Raw genomic sequence first — 9270 nt, forward strand, 5'->3', positions numbered from 1 at the left:
ATAGCTGCTGTTTTTGGACACAGACTCCTAGCTTTGAGAATACAGACCAAAGATGGCACTTCCCTACAGAGGGGCAGTCACCTTTCGTCTAGAAATTCCAGGCCTCAGGAATCCTTTGAATTTCTTTTCCCTTTAATCATCACTACACCATAAGCTGTCTGAAGTCAGCGGTGTGAGTTTTGAAGCTAGAGAATGAGAAGAACTTGTGTTGTTGAGTGAATTGTTTCAGGGACATGCTGAAGGGTCATTTGCTATGCTGGAATGACCCCTGGAAGTTTAAAACAAGGAGTGTGTGGGGCTCAGAAACCCATTCCTGGGTGGGGGAGTTGGATAAGAATGGGGGAAATGGAGACCGTCTTCTTGTCCAGGCTTGGGTGCTTGTGAGCTTGCCTCAAAATTCCTTAATAATCTTCATTATCTCTACTGTCCACTACAGACAGCTTTGTGGGAACATGATCACACAGAGCAATGTTCCCAGATGCCACAGCCCACTGAAGACTGGGCTATCATTGCTATCGTTTCCTTGTTCCTTGATGTCAGCTGGTCTCTGAACACACCTAATAAGAGGCTGCATGTGCGCTGGAGCGTCTGTCCCCTGGGGAGGGATGGGCTTTCCGCACTCTTGAACTCGGATGTCTGCTGCATCCACTCTGCCCTCCTCTGAGCCAGCACTTTTGGAGTTGAGGGTTTGGCAAGGTGCTGAGACGACTGGACATAGACTGTGCAAAAGAGGGGGCTCTCCTGAGTCCCCCTAGACTGGAAAGAGCCAAGAATTGGCTGCCAGTGTGCAGTGCACAGGTGAAGAAGTGCAGTGCACAGGGTGAAGAGGTGCAGTGCACAGGGTGAAGAAGTGCAGTGCACGGGTGAAGAAGTGCAGTGCACGGGTGAAGAAGTGCAGTGCGCAGGTGAAGAAGTGCAGTGCGCAGGTGAAGAAGTGAAGTGCGCAGGGTGAAGAAGTGCAGTGCGCAGGTGAAGAAGTGCAGTGCGCAGGTGAAGAAGTGAAGTGCGCAGGGTGAAGAAGTGCAGTGTGCAGGGTGAAGAAGTGCAGTGCGCAGGGTGAAGAAGTGCAGTGCGCAGGGTGAAGAAGTGCAGTGTGCAGGGTGAAGAAGTGCAGTGCGCAGGGTGAAGAAGTGCAGTGCGCAGGTGAAGAAGTGCAGTGCGCAGGTTGAAGAAGTGCAGTGCACAGGGTGAAGAAGTGCAGTGTGCAGGTGAAGAAGTGCAGTGTGCAGGGTGAAGAAGTGCAGTGCCCAGGTGAAGAAGTGCAGTGCGCAGGGTGAAGAAGTGCAGTGTGCAGGGTGAAGAAGTGCAGTGCGCAGGTGAAGAAGTGCAGTGCACAGGGTGAAGAGGTGCAGTGCACAGGGTGAAGAAGTGCAGTGTGCAGGGTGAAGAAGTGCAGTGCACAGGGTGAAGAAGTGCAGTGTGCAGGTTGAAGAAGTGCAGTGTGCAGGGTGAAGAAGTGCAGTGTGCAGGGTGAAGAGGTGCAGTGTGCAGGTTGAAGAAGTGCAGTGTGCAGGGTGAAGAAGTGCAGTGCGCAGGTGAAGAAGTGCAGTGTGCAGGTGAAGAAGTGCAGTGCGCAGGTGAAGAAGTGCAGTGCGCAGGTGAAGAAGTGCAGTGTGCAGGGTGAAGAAGTGCAGTGTGCAGGGTGAAGAAGTGCAGTGTGCAGGGTGAAGAAGTGCAGTGTGCAGGTTGAAGAAGTGCAGTGTGCAGGGTGAAGAAGTGCAGTGTGCAGGGTGAAGAAGTGCAGTGTGCAGGTTGAAGAAGTGCAGTGTGCAGGGTGAAGAAGTGCAGTGTGCAGGTTGAAGAAGTGCAGTGTGCAGGGTGAAGAAGTGCAGTGTGCAGGTTGAAGAAGTGCAGTGTGCAGGGTGAAGAAGTGCAGTGTGCAGGTTGAAGAAGTGCAGTGTGCAGGTTGAAGAAGTGCAGTGTGCAGGGTGAAGAAGTGCAGTGTGCAGGTTGAAGAAGTGCAGTGTGCAGGGTGAAGAAGTGCAGTGCACAGGTGAAGAAGTGCAGTGTGCAGGGTGAAGAAGTGCAGTGTGCAGGTTGAAGAAGTGCAGTGTGCAGGGTGAAGAAGTGCAGTGTGCAGGGTGAAGAAGTGCAGTGTGCAGGGTGAAGAAGTGCAGTGTGCAGGGTGAAGAAGTGCAGTGTGCAGGGTGAAGAAGTGCAGTGTGCAGGGTGAAGAAGTGCAGTGTGCAGGGTGAAGAGGTGCAGTGCGCAGGGTGAAGAAGTGCAGTGTGCAGGGTGAAGAAGTGCAGTGTGCAGGGTGAAGAAGTGCAGTGTGCAGGGTGAAGAGGTGCAGTGCGCAGGGTGAAGAAGTGCAGTGTGCAGGGTGAAGAAGTGCAGTGTGCAGGGTGTTTTTGTTTTTTTGTCTTTTGGGTTTTGTTGTTGTTTTTGTTTTGAGACAGGGTTTCTCTGTGGCTTTGGAGGCTGTCCTGGAACTCGCTCTGTAGACCAGGCTGGTCTCAAACTCACAGAAATCCACCCGCCTCTGCCTCCCGGGTGCTGGGACTAAAGGCGTGCACCACCAACGCCTGGCTCGGTGTTTTAGTTTTTTGCCACAAGGTCTCACTATGCAGCCTTGGCCTGGAACTTGCTATATAGACCAGACCACAGAGATCCACCTGCCTTTACCTCTGCCTTTCGAGTGCCACCATGCCTGGCTTCTCTTCTTTTAAAAAAACTTGAGTTGTTCATTTTCTCATCTCCGAACAAAAATTTTTGCTAATGTCTTTTTAATTCATATACTTCTTGTGTGGGAGCACACAGAGGGGAACTTGTGGGGGTCAGTTCTCGCTTTCCATCATATGAGTTGTGGGGTTGAAGTCAGGTCATCTAGCTTTAGAGAGAGTGATTTAACCTGCAAGGCCATCTTTCTGGCCTGAAGAAAACCTTCAAAGCAATAATTGAAAGCTAGATTGTGACTCAGTCAGAGCTCTTGCCTGGCACATTGATATCTTAAATCGTTAGCCCCCAAAATATGTCAACTGGCTTTCTGATTAATTGATGAATGAGCTGCTCATTTGCTAAATCAATGTCTCTACTTTTCACTTTTACCCAAATCATTCTGGCCTTGTCCATCACTCCATGATGCAGTCTCTTGCTTAGCTGGAAGCTTGCCTTTTCAACTAGAGTGGCCAGCAATTTCCTGAGACCCACCTATCACCACCCACCTTACTGATGTGGTGACAGACACACACAACCGTGCCTTACCTTTTTTCATGGGTGCTTGTAGGCAGAGTTTTTCTGTCCTGCAGCTTCTCTCAAATAATCACTCACAGGTTTGATATTAATTACAAATGCTCAGCCAATAGCTCAGGCTTATTACTAACTAGCTCTTACATTTTTGCTAGCCCATATTCCTTATTTATGCTCTGTCACGTGGCAGTACCTTTATTAACATGGCACGTTCACCTCCTGCTCCCTCAGTGCTTGGCTGGTGACTCCGGACTCCTCCCTTCCTCCTCCCAACATTCTTCCAGTGTGGCTCTCCAGCCTAACCTTATTCTGTTCAGCTATTGGCCAGCCAGTTTCCTTATGAAACCAATCACAGCAACATATACTCACACAGTATAAAGCAATATTCCACAGCAGGTGCTGAGGATTCAAACTTAAGCCCCCATGCTTGTATAGCAAGCACTCTCACTCACTGAGCTGAACTTGGGTCCACTTCAAGCTTGCACAGCTGGTCCTCTTCCTGACTCAACCATCTTCCCAGCCCTCCTCCATCTTCTTTTAAGCCCTGTGACTACTCACTTTCTCTAACCCAGAACATTGGCCTCCCCTGTCTGGGCTCTATACCTCTGTGTGACTCTTGGTTTTCACTTTGTAGTGTTCTTTGGTAGTTTTGTTTCTATTCTTACTTCAGTGTGCCTCATCTCTAGCTCTATAGCCTGGATTGCCTTCTCTGAACTCAGGATGTCCTGTTCAATTGCCTGTCTTGCTTCCCCGAAGTTGTATATGTATGCTATGCTTTTGATTTGTTTTGGCTTGCCTTGACTTTTTGAGACAAAGTCTCTTTGTGTAGTCCAGGCTGGCCTGGAACTCACCACATAGCCCAGACTGACCTCAAGCTTGCATCAATATTCTGCCTCAGCTTCCCCATGCTGAGGTCACAGATATGAGCTGCCATGCCCAGCTAGAATTGCGTCCCCAGTTGCGTCCAGGGCATCTCCACTTAGATGTCTCACAGGTATTGTTGAGAACTCTTCATAAATCTTCTGCCCTTAAGATGAAATCAAGTCTGGTCTTGCCATGTGAAAGATAAAAAAGGGCTAAGTGGGTACCTCAAGCAGGCCCTGCCGAGGTATGATGCTAACAGAACACGCCACAGGCAACACAATTAGTGCAAGAGGTTTATTGGGGGGAAAGGGAAGGGGAGGGGGAAGTGCAAAAGCCTCCTTAGAGTGGGGACATGAAAGAGGCACTCAGACAGACAGACAAGAAGAGGAGGAGGACTGATGGACACTTGCATAGCTGACAGTGGAAAGGCCTGGAGGCACCCAGCTCCCAGTGCTGCCTGAGCGGAGGCCGGCTGCAGCAGAACTCACACCATGACCTTGGATCCTTCTGGGATTGGGCATCCCATGATTAGGTCTTTTGCTCACCTCTGACCTCTCTCTCTCTCTCTCTCTCTCTCTCTCTCTCTCTCTCTCTCTCTCTCTCTCTTGTTTTTTTCTTCAAGACAGGGTTTCTCTGTGGCTTTGGCGCCTGTCCTGGAACTCACAGAGATCCACCTGCCTCAGCCTCCTGAGTGCTGGGATTAAAGGCGTGCGCCACCAACGCCCACTCTTTTAACTTCTACCATACATCATTTCAAGAGCCCGAGACTATACCTCAAAAAACAAAGACGAAGATGTGTACCAGGAAGGAAGAGGAATCGTGCCTGGTACAGTAAAGCTCTGTAGACAGCTACCTAGTGAGTCATGGTTCTTGGAGGAGAACCTCCTACCACCACTTTCCCAAACCACCATAGTTTCTAACTACATCCTAAACATTTGTCCTGATACTCACTGGTCAGTGTAGTTCTTGCCCCTCATCAAGAAAACTTCTTTTTGCAACAGAGATTGTTATAGAAAACCACAACCAATCAAAATGCAGAATTATGGAGCCCAGTCCCAGAGGAACAGGGAGTTTGACGTGAGATCATATCCCAGAGGAATGTCAGAAGCTACACCCATTGAGTCCACCAGTATGACTACCTAAACTTGAGGGTGACCCAGAGACCTGCTGATGTGGATGGGGAAAGCCCCTAAAGCCCAACCTTACACCAAGGACTACAGGCAACTAAGGGACGCTGAAAATGGGAGAAAGTCTTTCCCAGGGAATAGCACCCCAAATGGCTTTCCAATACCAAGTGGTCAGCCCTGAAAACAGACACAGAGAAGTAGTGTTATATAGACTGAGAACACAGGACGGGAACTAGAAAGAGAATGAGGAGGAGTATATGGGAGAATTTGGAGAGAGGAAGTAGAAGGGAGAAGAGATGTAATTATAATCTCAAAAAATAAAAACATTAAAAAGATAACATCTTGCCAGATAGTCCAAGCCAGCCTGCAACTGACTATGTAGCCCAGGCTGGTGTAGAATGTCTGCTCTTTCTGTCTCAGCCTTTTGAATGTTGGAGTTACAGGCGTGACCCACCACATCTGGCTTCCCCATAGCCTTTCACTTGCTGTCTTCAGGTCTCTAGAAGGTTTAGCAGGCTCTCTCCTCATACCAGATCCTATCTGAGCTCCATGTGGTTTCTGTTTGGTGACCTTCATTCAGTCTGTATCACATGCTCTCTGAGCAGAGACCACGTCTGTCCCCTAGTCTCCCTAGTCACACTGGCACAAGACAGGTTTCCGATATGTATGTAACCCTCAAACTTGTTGCACAAGTCACAGATGAAAGATGCTTAAAGGCCCTTTCTTTGGGCAATGGATGTGCATTCTAACAAAGACTTGCCGGAAAAGTGACCAAACATGGGACTCTGTTTATTTCCCCAAGTGAGTGGCCAGTCATGGGATTCAGTGTTTTCAGAAGTGGGGAGTAATGAGATGGTGGGTCACCATGGAAGGGTTTGTCCTGCAGCCACCCTGGAGCTTATAGCAGTCCTCAAATCACGCCGTGCCGTTACTACGGTCGCCTCTTATTTTTAAATCAAAGGCAGGAGAGAGCTAGGAGCAAGTAACGATGAACCTAGTTTCCTCCTAGCTCAGTACTCCATTCTCTGTTCTTCCATGACAGGTGAGTATTCCAGTGTGAGCTCATCTTCCTGAGAGAGAGAGAGAGAGAGAGAGAGAGAGAGAGAGAGAGAGAGAGAGAGAGAGAGAAGCAACTAAAAGGCAGTGTAAGGCACTATTCTTTACCACTTTCAGATGCAATAAAAGTATTCTCAAATGTGGAATTGAGACCGACTCAGACTGTTGCCATGCTCTCCATAATGGATGCCAATCCAAATGGCTACCTTTCCCCCTTCCTCTTCCTGCCTCCCCTCCCTCTGCTCCTCCCATCTCTCCCCCTCTCTCTCCCTCTCCTTCATTTCTGTTTTCCTTCCTTTCATGATTTCTAGTCCAATGTTCTTGGGTAAGAATGGTAGATTTTTTTTTTTTTTTGCTATGCTTGGGATTTGGAGGGCAGGGGTGACTAGAATTTAGTGTAAGCAGATGAGTGGGTCTTGTGCAGTAGATTGCCTGGCCCTGGGTCCTGGGCCTGTAGAGGGATAAAAAAGAAGGTTCTCATGGAGGGGCGGCTTGGCATGTGGTGTTTGTCCCCAAGTGCAGGGAGAATGATGAACATTTGGTGAAAGGGGGATATTCCCACAGTCCTGGAAGGGACTGAGGTTACGAATGTTTCCACTGAAAGCTTCACAGGAGGACACCGGCAGTCTGAGTAGTTTCAGAATGGTTTGTTGGTTGTCTGGTTGGTTTTAAGAAAGGGTCTCACTATAGCGTGGGCTGGGCTGGAACTCCAAATGCTCCTCTCTTCCTCCCAGGGGCTGCTATTACAGATACACACATCTACATCCTATTTTAGTTTGAGGATTCTAAATCCAGGCATTGCATCCAAAGCTACCAAGGTGGGTGTTTTAAGGTAAAGGTTACATCCACATCCTCCTTGATTTGACAGTTTGATAGTTTGCTTTGAAATGCTGGCACAGAGCCCTTCTTTGGTTCTCTGGCTGGGGTCCTAGGATCAGGAGGGCCGGCCTGTTGAGACTCTCCTCCGGGAAACTTACTTTTCTTACTCCTTATTATAAAAACAGAAATTAAGCAAGTAGTTTTAAAAGCCCTTTGGGCCTGGGCTGTGCCTTTTGCCACACTCTTGTAAACCGCTGGTAAACATTTCATAAGCCAAGTTGGCACAGAGCTAATTCCGCTCTGGGAATGGCCAGATTCTGATGAGCAGTCACTTTAGAGCCAGGAGTCATGACTGGAGATGGCCTGACCTGATATGAGGGCCGTGAGTCCCTTCACATTTCAGAATGGGCAGGTCACTGGCTCAACTCTGTGCAGACTGAGCCTCATGGCTCTTGTGCGTGATCTTCCACGCATGACTCACCCTGTTCCACAGAAACCAAGTGTGGAATTCCACTTCCCAACGATGGGCTCTTCCTAGTTGGCCAGTGTTGGTATTGCTCTGAACGGTGAATCTGAAGCCACTCTGATTGTCTGTCTTTTCTCCTGTTCTGTTCTTAGCCCCCTCCTTCCCTCTAGCCAAGCAGGTACAGAAAAACAAAAGCAACAACAAAAAAGAATGGAAATTTCTTCCATCTTGGGGGGGGAAGAAGACGAAGAAGAAGAAGAAGAAGAAGAAGAAGAAGAAGAAGAAGAAGAAGAAGAAGAAGAAGAAGAAGAAGAAGAAGAAGAAGAAATTAGTTATAGGGCGGAAGCCTGGAGCCTGGGAGTCCTGCCGCCGTTTCATGCTAACCGGGTCTGTGTCCCTTCACAAGTCATTGGTAACCACGATGCGTGGACAGTCCTCTGATCTTTGATCTTGTAGATGTGGCTCTGCATGGGCTGAATGAAGAAGGAAAAGTACAAAATGTCATGTGAAGATGTTTTATTCATGAGAAACGGCACGAGAGCAGCACACTGTGAAGAGAGAACAAGGCCACACCAGGCTCTCCAGGCCTATCTCCACCCTCACAATACTCTCTGGCATTGGGTTACAAAGCAGTAACCCCAAAACTTTTGGCTGTGGCCGAGATTGACTCCCTTTTAAAGGAAACGCTAATGAATGGCAAGACTGAGAAAGAGTCACCCACAAAAAATGAGTCCAGTTCAGAGATTCAGGGACCCTGATATTTGAGAGTTCAGGAGTATCGATGCTCAGGTGAACTTCCCCGGGAAAGATTCCACTGTCATCTGTTCATGTTGAAATAAATTCTGACACAGCCCAGTCTGGTTGAGGTCACATTGAACACATTATCTTAATTTGAGCTTACGTTACTTGTGGTCACACAGGTTACAAATACAGGGTTTTCAAAAAGCTGTTTTCTTTGGCCGCATACAAGAGATTGAAAAGCTCACAGGCCTAGGAAGAGCTGATCAACACCCTTGGTGACTCATTTAATACCAGGCTGGTGAGAAAGAGGCACTATAGACACCTGAGGCCAGAGAAGGAACTGAAGGAACTGAAGGAACGCCTCAGAGGGTTAGGTAGAGGGAGGGAGGGCTGACTGGGCCAGGGGGCTCTTTCTCCACAGCAGCAGGAGAGCAGAGTGGAGTGAATACACAGAGCTCTGACAGAAAGGCAGATCTCACAGGAACTGTTGTGGGAGGCAGCTCCCTCAGGCCTGGCCCTGCTGCGGTTCTGCCCCTGCCCAGCACCAGCTGAAGGGACCCTCGTCCTTGGCATTCCAGTGTCCTGAGGAACTCCACCTTCTCCCTCTGAGCCCAGGGGCTGAGGGAAGTGTCTGCCTCACCTTCAACACTGTCCTCATCCTGAGAGAGAAAGGCCAGCTCCTGCCTGTTTCCTCTGGCTCTCCTAAAAACTAAATCCAGGCTTGGAAAGGAGTGTTTTGTGAACTCTGGAAAGGAAGTGAGAAACCCTGCGGTTGTTATGCAAATGTACAATGTACTCACAGGGACCTCTTCCTCCTGTTGCAAGCCTGGCCCAAACTGGATGCTAATGAAATTTCCTCCTGAAGGAGGTCAGAGCATCCTTGCAGGAATGCAGATCCTGGCCTCTGCTTCTCCTCAGGGAAGGGGCATCACTCTGAGGGCTCTGCATGTTCACAAGCCAGGAGATGTTGATTCCAAACTCAGCTTGCACACCTGTGTCCAGGTGACC

This window comes from Cricetulus griseus, chromosome 3, assembly GCF_003668045.3.
Source record: "Cricetulus griseus strain 17A/GY chromosome 3, alternate assembly CriGri-PICRH-1.0, whole genome shotgun sequence".
Taxonomy (NCBI): domain Eukaryota; kingdom Metazoa; phylum Chordata; class Mammalia; order Rodentia; family Cricetidae; genus Cricetulus; species Cricetulus griseus.